The sequence below is a fragment of the Podarcis filfolensis genome (genome assembly GCF_964270895.1).
Source record: "Podarcis filfolensis genome assembly, chromosome: 3".
Classification (NCBI taxonomy): Eukaryota; Metazoa; Chordata; class Lepidosauria; order Squamata; family Lacertidae; genus Podarcis; species Podarcis filfolensis.
The window spans coordinates 114,826,224-114,837,573 of NC_139606.1; the positions used below are offsets into that span (position 1 = coordinate 114,826,224).

Below are 11,350 nucleotides of genomic sequence, written 5' to 3' on the forward strand. Positions count from 1 at the left end.
TCATGGTCGATCTAACATCTTCAGTCGTTTGCACTGTCAACCAGGTCATCCCATTGGGAGTGTTATTTAACCTGAGCACAAATTGTGGTATAGAGAACAAACATGGACCTCCTGAACTTTACAAAAAAAGAGAGATTTCTGTAGCTTCATTAATTGTCCACAAGGGGTATCCACGTCTCAGAAAGGCATAAACCAACACACATTTTCCTGCAACATATCAAATATTTATTCATAATAGTACACAAATTTTCTCAAAATCCCCCCATCATGGAAGTATTTCCGCAGGCCAAATTAGCAGCACGTCAATCTCATTCTTTGGGTTATATCCTTTGCTGAAAGAAGCAGGTGTTTCTTTCCATTTTAATCTTAAGGAGTTCTGAATAAAGGAAAGAGATTTCTTTAGTGATTCACAGGTTTATGTGTTAACAGAGAGAGCACACAGACACGCAAACATTTCTGTAGACTGAACCAGAGTGGGGGGAGAAACTCAAAGCCACTGTCTGAATGTGGCCTTCCAGGCCTCCCCATCTGACCCTTGACAGCCCGAGCTACACATTCTCTCTCAAAGTCACACAAAATACTGGTTCTACTTTGCCTGCCAGGAATGTGTCATTGAAATAATCCCTTCCTCTTGCTTGGTAAGGTGTATGGGATAATTATCGCAGAAGATTATTGTACTTCGAGGAGATAGTGATCTGGTACGGTCAGCTTTTCTGCCTCTGGTCCCTTCCTGACTCTGGCTTCAGTGTTTTATTGCTTTCAATATCCCTTGTGAAAAGGTATTTTGATGTGTTGGTGACACTGGTCAGCAAAGCCTTTGATGTATAGCCTGGCATTTTTGTCTTTGGATGTAGAATCGCTCGTAGTTGAGCCAGTATTATCCTAACAGGGCACAGCATCTATAAAATACTGTATTTTTTGCTCTATAAGACTCACTTTTTCCCTCCTAAAAAGTAAGGGGAAATGTGTGTGCGTCTTATGGAGCGAATGCAGGCTGCACAGCTATCCCAGAAGCCAGAACAGCAAGAGGGATTGCTGCTTTCACTGCGCAGCGATCCCTCTTTCTGTTCTGGCTTTTGAGATTCAGAATATTTTTTTTCTTGTTTTCCTCCTCCCAAAACTAGGTGCGTCTTGTGGTCTGGTGCGTCTTATAGAGCGGAAAATACGGTACCTTGTTTCTTAGCATGCCAGTTGGGAGCTCTGCGTAGGCTGGGGGTAACTTTGTCACTTTGCCACAGGGCTTCCCAGTGGCTGATTGCAGTGCGTGCTTGGTAATGTATATACTGCTTGCTGTTTGGAATAAAATCTGTAATCTTCTCAACCACTTGCGTTTGTATTGATTCTGAATCTAATCTTAAAAGAACCATCTTGCATTTGGCAAGAGAGAAGGAAGACAGGGAGATGTATGCACACATACAAAAGTCAGAATTATTCTTGTTGCCACACCCACATTTGTCTCTGACTCCATCCACCAATGGGATGGGGCGCTTGGAAGGATGCTCAAAAGGAAATATGGCTCTTGGTTTTTTAAAATCTCACTAAACATGGCCTCAATGTACTGCAGACCCTCCATGTGTCCCTATTTTCCAGGGACAGTCCCAGATTCACAGAAGCTTTCCCAGTTTCAGATTTGATTCAGCAATGTCCCACTTTTTCTGAGGACATCCCTATTTTCATTGGAGACATGTTGGATGGCGTTGTAGGATGTCTCTATTTTCATTGGAGGGTATGGGGTTATGTGACCCACAAGTCAAGGAGATAAGTAACTATACAACCTTTAGAAGATACCTGAAGTCAGCCCTTTATAAAGAAGTCTAAATTTCGAGACTAATTTCTTTAAGCATTTTATTTTATCAATACTTTAAGAAACATGTTCCATTTGAGTTCCATGGAAGAACTAGGAAGAGAACTTACGGTGCACAGCATGGCACGCCTGTAAGACAAGTTGCATCACTCACGACCTTCTCGCATTTAGACTTGCATTTCCCACCAACCGACTGGCATGTACGAGTATCCCCTGCATGGACAAATCCTAGATAGAGAGATTTTATTTTATTTTATGAAGGCATTTCCACATTCTGACATTCCTGACCCCATCATCACCTGCCTTTACAGCTGCTTCTTTGAGCTGCAGTGGACTACCTTTAACCATCTCATAAGAATACCAGAGATCAACATGTATTGACATTTTGAATTTTCAGATGATTTCAATTCAGTTTTCATAAGGTAGGTGTTACTATGTCTGCACTGAGCTTTCCATTTCGGGAGTGACACTGGAACGTAATGGATTACATGTTTCCTCCAGTGAACAGGGCCAAACCTCTGGAGAGGCACTTGCCACAAGTTGCAATCTGGAAGGGGTAGCAGATTTGCCTCTGGGTGCTGCCCTCACCTTCCTGCCTCCTTGGCCACGGCAGTGACACCTCCTCATCCCTGGGACAGTTTCTTCAGGAATGCAGGAAAGCTTTCCTTCTCCCACTCTTCCCATTCCTTCTCCAGTTCCTCCTCTATCCTTTCTGACTCTCCAGATTTTCTGGTCTGAAATCCTCACTTGGCTTGGGTGCTTGGCTTGCAGTATTCAAGGTTTCAATGCTGGGTGACTTCCAGGGAAGGGGCTTAGTACTTCCCAACAGCTTGTACCCCATCAGTAAGTGCTAGTGGAATGAAGAGCTGAACATTGGCCTACTGCCATGTCAACCCTGCCTTGCCTACTGCAGTCAATAAAGTTTTGGCCTGCTTTAAACCAATGTCTGGTGTCTTGTCTCTGTTATTTCAGGGCTCTCACAGGTCACACAATCACCTTCCAGGGCAAACCCTTTTCCTGCTTGACCTTGCTTGTTCTTCAATATTTTCCCCCAATGAACTTTATTTGGACACATCAGACTTTGCACTTCATATGGCAGTAAAAGCCAAATATTTATGAATGTCAGACAATCTTTTATATTAGAAATCCTAATCTCATGTTCAAAACCCATTTACACACACCCTCATAAATCTGGAAAATGCAGCATAGCAAAGAGATGGTGTGAAGAGGATTGGATGATGGAGCAGAGTCTGAGAAGGGCGACAGCATAGATCAAGGGGAACGAGAATGAAGGAGGGAAGTGTTGAGAGTAGGTGCAGAAGGAGAGAAAGAGAGAGGTTTAGAAAGAGAGAGGAGAGGGAGCATCATAGATCAAGCCATATGGCTTTCATATTAGCCTTGAAGGGAAAGTCTTTAGCAGAAGTGGAGGAGAAAGCCATGCTAGTTAACAAATCCCAATTTTTACATTATGTCTGAGCATTCAGATTTTGATCTATGCCTTACCTGGAAAAGCTAAGAGCATCACTGAAAGAGCAATGATGTAAAAGATGCTGATCTGCATTGCTGAAGTTTGACTGGGAATGCCAAGCTGGAAACCAAAGAAGGGAGACCAAGAGTGCTCTCGATTTCCTGTCTTCCAAAAGATTGCATGTTCACGTATTTATAAGTCTGCAAACAGAACTTACACGTCAGCCCTAGGATTTTGTGTCCTAAAAGTACTGGATGCGATAGCAGGAAGTCCTGTGCGTCTCATAAAGTCCTGGTGCACCAAAAAGAAGTAAAATGCACTAACTTGTACATTGATAGTCCAGTCAGCTCAAGACAGTAATTTTATTGTTTTCTGTGTTTTTATTAAATTGCCTGTATTTTTCTTCCTGTTTCCTGCTGCTATAGTTCATGGCTAAAACTAATGAACTGAACAGGATGTACAAATTAGTATGGTGAGCACTTTGAGTCTCTTTGTCTTAAAACAAGGTTTCCTTGTTGTTGTTATTTTAAAGAATAAGGCCACATTTAGAATTCGGGGGGGGGGGGGACTCCAACTGGGCAAAATATCTGGATTAGTTTGGCGTGCACTTTCAGTTGATAAGGCAGTCCTCAGGTTTTCTGGCACCACTGCTCCCATGACTGGCAAGAAGATGTGACCAAAAGGAGAGCCTTGTTGGATCAGACCAAAGGTTCATCCAAGATCCTGTTCTGACAGTGGCCAGCCGGATGCCCATGGGAAGCCCACCAATAAGACATAACCACAGGAGTGTGCCTCACCCACAAGTGGTGTTCTGAGGCTCTGTGTTATCTTTTTTTAAAAAAAATGATATTTATTCAAAATTTCATAAATACATAAACGCGAAAAAAGAAACAAGAAACGCAGAAAAATACAGCAAAAAAATAAAGCAAAAAGAAAAAACCAAAAAAAGAAAAAAATACAAATCTCAGATTACAACTTTTCATTTGCTCATTTCTTGAACCTCCTCACACCTCCCTTTTTGTATTCTGATTTAATTCGTTATTCCAGCAAATTCTTCCCATATTTCTCCATTTTAATTTAGATAATTAATCTTCACAATCTATCTTATTTATTAATTCAATATATCCTTTCCATCTTTTAATATAATCTGTTATTCAATTTATCTTAATCTCTTTAACCTTATCTTGTCTTAAAAATCTTAAGATTTCAAAATTTAAATCATATTCATGCATATCTCCTTAAATCATTTCTGCTAAAGCCAATTTAGTTCCTTTCCAGCATATTCCCTGATATTTCATTAATGTTGCACTAATTCCAAAATTAACAAAAGAATTTCCCTTGATATCTCTAATTTTTATCCAACGTACCTTCTTCCTGGTTTTGGGTCATGTCAGTCCTTTCTGTCCATTACATCCAGTCCATCAATCTGGTGTTCTTATGTCTGAGGCCCTTAAGTCTCTTCTAGGCCCCTTCTGCAGATTTTCTTTTTCTTGTTTGTGCTTGCGCACTTCTTTGTCTATTGTTGGTTTCTTGGGGAGTGGGTCTCCGGAGGGTTCCATCCGGTAATAATTTCCATTTTCCTTCGTCACACTGGCCCCTTCCCCCCAGTCCCACTCCCCGTCGTCATCTTTGTAATCCAAAAAATATTTGTCCAAAAGATAGTTGTTCACCTGTTTCATAGTCCCACTAGAGTTAAGAGCTTCCTTGACTTCAAACACTTCCAAGCACTCTCCAAGTTCAATCTTCCAACGCAGTGGCTTTTGTTCCTGCAGGACTTTGGATCTCTCCATTTGTGTTGTTTGAGGAGTAATCACTGCCTCTTCCTTCCTCATCTGCCCTTAGACTTGCCTTGTCAAACCAGATTCCTGAATTGGTCGCTGTATAACTTCTTTATCCTTATTCCCTGTTAAATCATATTCACTGGCCACAGCACTCATCAAGTCCAATTTTTCATGCATCAAGTTCATTTTCTCATGCAGCTGCTCCAGCAGAGCATTTGTCATGCCAAGGGCAGACACCAAACCTTCCTTCCAACACATTTCTGTTCAAGGTCAAATGGCTGGTCCCACGATCCCAATCTCGCAGCTGTAGAGTCTCCAAGTAAGCTGCAACAACAAACTGACAGGCTCCCTCTAGGGGACACAATTTCTATTTGTATCCATTTTTAAAATGTATCCAACAAAGAAGATTACTTTCGATTTCAAATCCTTTCGATTTTCAGATACTTTGTTTCTTTAAAATGCAGAAATGCAGAAAGTAGCGTTGAAGTTAATTTGTTTCTCTTTTTTTAACTATCTGTCAAAGTACTCCACTTTCAATCAATGGACGTCTCAAACAATTTCTGTCCCGACACCCCCTCCCCAGGTTTGGGACGATGGAAACTTAAATTCCTTTACTCTCCTCCTGCAGGATTAAACAGTCAAATCCCCCCCCCTTTTCTCCTGCTTCCAAGGGGGTTTTATTGGTTGTGGATGCAGGAATTTTCCAACTTTAAAACAGTTTTCCAGGCTATTAGGTTGCAGGGTCTTTGCTTCAGTCTATATACAAAAAGCAGAAGGCGGACTTCCTGCTTAAACCTTCCCGCTTCCTACCTAATTCATAAATTTTGCAAATTTCTTGATCCAATTATCCGTTTTTACTCACGGGTACTTGATTTAGAGTCCAAATGTCATCAGGAAAAAGTCAGCGCTCTCCGGCGATGGCTGTGCGGCTTCCCTCCATGGAAATAGCGATCAGTTCGCAGCACCGCGCTGCTCACCCCACTTCACTCCGGAGCCCCGGAAAGGGGTTTCCTCGTGAGTAGGGGAGGCGCTCTTGGTGCCTGCCGAACCCCACATTCCCAGGCTTCTCCACCTGGGATTTCTAGCGGGCCCCTGCCTTCGCCGCGGTGGGAAGACCCAATTTCCACAGAGCCCGTTCCTCCGATTGGAGGAACTCCGCCATTCGTCGTTGGCGCTAACCCGGAAGTCTTCATTGTCAAGGCTGGGACTGGACTCCTGACCTTAAGTCTCTGAGTCTCTAACTCTCTGAGAAGACAGAGAAGTTGTAATTACTGAAATTTGTCAGGGATAATCTTCATGTGTGTTTGGGTGGTGGGGAATGCTGTTTCACCATTGGCATCTAAGTATAAATATTAAAAATTATGGTAATAATAATAATAATAATAATAATAATAGTAGTAGTAGTAGTAATAATAATAATAATAATAATAATAATAATAATAATAATAATACTTTTTTAAAAAAATTATACCATCTGACTGGGTCTCCCCAGCACTCTGTGCGGCTCCCAACAGAATATTAAAAACACGATAAAACATCAAACATTAAAACTTCCCTAAACCGGGCGGTCCTCAGATGTCTTCTAGAAGTCAGAAAGTTGTTTATTTCCTTGACATCTGATGGGAAGCATTCCACAGGGCAGGCGCCACCAAAACCCATAGTAATGAATGCAAATGGGGGAAGCATAACTTTGTTCTTAAGAGATATAATTTGCTCCTGAATAACTACTGGAGTTGGAACGAGAATGCAGAGCAGGCAACTTTCCATAGCAAATTTTTATATAAACAGGTACCAGTCAAAGCTTGTAACCTGTACACAGCCTTCTGACCTCTCAAGGGTGGAGGGGTGAGTCATGCAAAACCCAAATTCACATTAAAGAGAAAGGCTGGGTGATGAACCACATTTACAACCTGAATGTTGGGCTCCTAGCCACCTGGATTATGTTACAGGAAGTAAGTGAGCTAGTATCTTTGCTATATATACTTACAAGCCAGCTAAATAGATGGCCTCTTCTAAGGGCAGTGCTGCACCTCCTTTCAGGCAGTTCCCATCCATCCAGGATTCCTGGGTAGCATCTCCAGCAGAATCGGGGAATTCTAAGGAACCTCAAAGGCCCCAAAGCAAGAAATCCACTCATATACCATCCATAATAGGTATCGGTTCAGCCTCTTCACCAAACCAACTAATCAAGGATTGCCTATTATCAACAGGGACAGTCTGTTGCCCTGTCAATGAAGGCATCCCATTGAGACGTTTTTCATAATACTTCAGAGAAATGTGTTAATATTGATGAAGTGGTGGTTTTCGGTCATCTGATAGCCAAATGGTATTTAAACCACTTTGGTAGCAATGGGGAGTCTTGGCAGAAAACATGTTCAGAATTTTTGGTATACCCATAGAGAACCAACATGGAGGACCTGATGGTTTTCTTAACTTTACAAATAAAAAGCTTTCTGGAAGTTTGCAAATCCTCCGCAAGAGTGGATTCACATTTCAAAAGAACACAAACCCACACACATTTTCCAGCAACATATTACATTTTATTCAAAATAGTATACAGGGTTGTTGTTGATGTTTCAAAAAATTCAGTTCCACTGAAATATTTTCTGGAAGCCAAACAACAGCAGATCAATCTATTCATCTGGGTAATATCAGTTGCTGAAATAAGCAAAAGTTGCTCTCCACCTTACCCTTAATGAAATCTGCAGAAAGAAAAACATATATTCTGTGATTACCCGGTTTATGTGTTAACACAGAGACAGTACACACACACACACACACACACACAAACAAACATATGGGGGAAACTCCATAAGCAACAAACTTTCATGTCACAAAAATGCCAATGACCTGTAGATTATTAATTTTGACTATTTCTCAAATGAAAATTTACATATGAGCAAATTTGACTGAACATCCAACTAATATGCAGCACTAAATCTGACTTTTATAATGCACGGGGGGGGGATGAAAAACAAAACAGCAGATCCGCCACTGGATTGGGGCCCTCAGGCTGAACACTTCCCCCACCCCTGACCTCGATACAGTGTGTGTGCTGCAAAAAATGTAGTTTAGTGTTACATGCAAGGTGCCTTGGAATAATTTCCATTCCAAGTATTGTGATAGAAATAAGTCTTCTTATTTTTTTTTTACCAATTCTTCTTCTTCTTTTTCAGAACATTGAATCATATGTTTGTGGTCTTGGGCTTTAAGACCCATCAACCCCCATCGGGCATGCACACGAGAGCTCCTACTAATAGCAAACTTAGTTGGTCTCTAAGGTGCTACGGGAAGGAATGTTTTTATTTTATTTCCCCATCAGAGCAGATAGGGATGCTGGGACTTGTAGTCCATAATGTATGGAGGGCACCAGGTTGGAGACGGATGCACTTTTGCCCGATTTTGTTCCATGCACTATTGGGGGGGGGGTGTGTGAAAATTCATTTAAAACCTCCACAACTCCTTTTTTTAAAAAAAAATCCTCCCCAAAGAAAAACCTTAATAATTTTTCTGTCAGCCAAAAAGCAGCTCAAGAACTCCCCTCAAAAAAAGAGAGAAAAACTCAACAACTCTGTCTGAATTTTCACATTTTGAAATATGGCAACCCAAGATTAACTTTGCTTTTAATGTTTTACTTTATATGGGATGTAAACTTCTTAGAAATTATGAATGATAAAGCCATATAAGACTCCTGTTAAATCAAACAAACAAATGGATCCTTTGATTAAACAGTACGTGGTTGTTCTGGCTTTTTATCGCCAACTTTGTTAATTTATTAAATAATGGGGTAAGGGGAGACCCCTCTTGACCTATGTGGATGAACAGTGGTATATAACCACAAATAAATATATAAAAATGTCACCAAACATATTTGAAAGATGGTACAGCCAAATCCTTCTCGTTCCAAGTTGAGGAGTGACTTTTGAGAGCATGCCATCAGATTATAACATGAGGAACAGAGACGTGAAAGCTGAAATACATGTTCCATTAGAGTTCATAGATAAAATATTAATCTTACGCTGTACAGCATAATGTTCCGTTACCACATGTTCCTAGGTCTGGTTGAGGTGTGTTGCATTTAGGCTCATCAGTGCAAAATCCTTCAGCATTGCTGCAATCTTCCATAGTTTCTGCTTTCTTTGGCCAAGCTGCAGATCCTAGAGAAGAGGAACATTATTTGATTAAGGGATTCACTCATTCTTACTTGATAATTATAGAACGCAACCTGCTGCTGCTGCTTTGGAATGGAACGGATCACCCTTTAACCCTCTAATAATAATACATTGGTACCTCAGGTTAAGTACTTAATTCGTTCCAGAGGTCCGTTCTTAACCTGAAACTGTTCTTAACCTGAAGCACCACTTTAGCTAATGGGGCCTCCTGCTGCTGCCGTGCCGCCAGAGCACGATTTCTGTTCTCATCCCGAAGCAAAGTTCTTAACCCGAGCTACTATTTCCGGGTTAGCAGAGTCTGAAACCTGAAGCATATGTAACCTGAAGCGTATGTAACCTGAGGTACCACTGTACTGAAGTTCAGCATGCATTGTCCTTTGGTTAGCGTTGTGTACTTTCTGGTGACAATGCATTGCTTGCGAAAACACATATATGGAGGAAAATGATGAACAGAAATTTGTATGTTAAGTGAAAATGCACACAAATGTATGTTCATAGCTTTGTGTGGAATCATTTTTTTTAAAAAAAAGAAAATCAGAGGCTGGTGCAGAAATGCAAGCAGGAGAAATCAGAGAAACTAAACACCTACAGATTAATTCATCACAAGGGAAGGGGGTCATATATTATTCTGCTAATGCTTCCTCTCTTCCAAAGAAGGGTTCACCTATCCATTCCACACTCTTTCCTTTTGCTTGTACAGTACGGAGAGATTTTCTCCCCTGAGTTTTCTGTGGATACATATTCACCAGCCCATGCCACTTTGCATTTTGTATGGTGTTCAAAGTTAGATGTCTATCAGTGTTAGAGGAACAAGAAACCCATTATTTTAGAAATCCACCTCTCAAACTCATCTACACACACCCTTATAAGCGAGAGCAGGCAGCATGGTAAAGAGATGGCTTGAGCAAGACAGGATGATGGGCAGGTGGAAGAGTCCAAGGAGGACAGCAGCAATTGCTCAACTGAAGCAAGAATGAAGGAGTGAGAGGAGAGGTGTGTGAAGACAGAATGAGAGAGATCTACAAAAGGAGGAGGAGGAGGAGAGCAAGGTAGATGAGGGCATGTAGTCTTCATCTTAATCTTGAGGGGAAAGTCTTCTGCGGATTTGGAGGAGAAGGCAATCTTGGTTATTGAATCCCAATTTTCACATCATCTCTGAACATTCTGATATTGATGTACGGCTTACCTGGAGAAGCTAAGAGCATCCCTGAAAGGGCAATGATGTAAAAGAGGCTGATCTGCATTGCTGAAGTTTGACTGGGAATTTCAAGTCAGAAACCAAGGAAGGGAGACCAAGACTGCTATCAATTTCCTGTGTCATCAAAAAGAATGCATGCTCACATTTTTATAGGTTTGCAAACGGCACTTACACGTCAGCCCTCAGATTTAAGATTACCAAAGTAAAAGTTGTGATAGCAGGAAAGTTTTGGTCCACTGCTCCTCAAGTCTTGGAGCATCAAAAAGAAGTAAAATACACTAACTTGTACATTCAGAGTCCAGCCAGATGTAAACATGATTTTTATTGTTTTCAATGTCTATTTTTTTTAAAAAAAAAATAATTGCCTGTATTTTCTTTCCACTTTCTGGCTGCTATGGTCCATTGCTAAAACTAATGAACTGAACTGAAGAGTGCATGCAGATTAGTACAGTGAGCCCTCTGTACTAATCGCAAAACAAGTTGCTATTTGGTTTTTCTTAATTTAAAGAATGAGGACACATTTTGTAACACACAGCACTGCAAAAACCTCCTGCTGGGCAAAATCTCTGGCTTAGGTTGGTATGCACTTTGGGTTAATGGGCAGGTCGGTTTCCTGGCAGTCCTCAGTGTCAGGAGCCCAGGCTGTCATCTTGATAACACAGCACGCAAGTCGTATTTAGCTTGAAGATTTAACACACAATTAGCCTCGGAAGTCTAACTGAATGTCTGTGGCTTACGAATCAGTTGACCCTTCCGAGGAATGCTTCCTGCTTCTGCAGAACATCCTGAACCTATAACCCTAACCTTTCTGGGTTTGCTTCCTGTCTAATATCTTCCCCATACATCAAGTCTTTGGGTTCAGATGATTAACTGCCTCCTCTTCCAGTGAGGAAATGCTATTCCTCCTGCTTTTCCAAGTCTGGCTGT

At 41.2% G+C, this 11,350-nt stretch overlaps 1 long non-coding RNA gene across 2 annotated transcripts; it reads right to left on the reverse strand.

Moving 5' to 3' along the window:
- Positions 1-202: 202 nt before the first annotated feature.
- LOC310758882 lies at positions 203-10,534 on the reverse strand. Of its 2 annotated transcripts, none has more exons than XR_014546047.1 (3): positions 10,412-10,534; positions 1,915-2,032; positions 203-376 (listed from the first exon to the last, which is right to left on the reverse strand). It is a non-coding gene; the product is annotated as an uncharacterized lncRNA (long non-coding RNA). The 2 variants fall into 2 exon arrangements; XR_014546048.1 differs by lacking the exon at positions 10,412-10,534 and adding an exon at positions 3,308-3,433.
- Between the last annotated feature and the right edge of the window lie 816 nt (positions 10,535-11,350).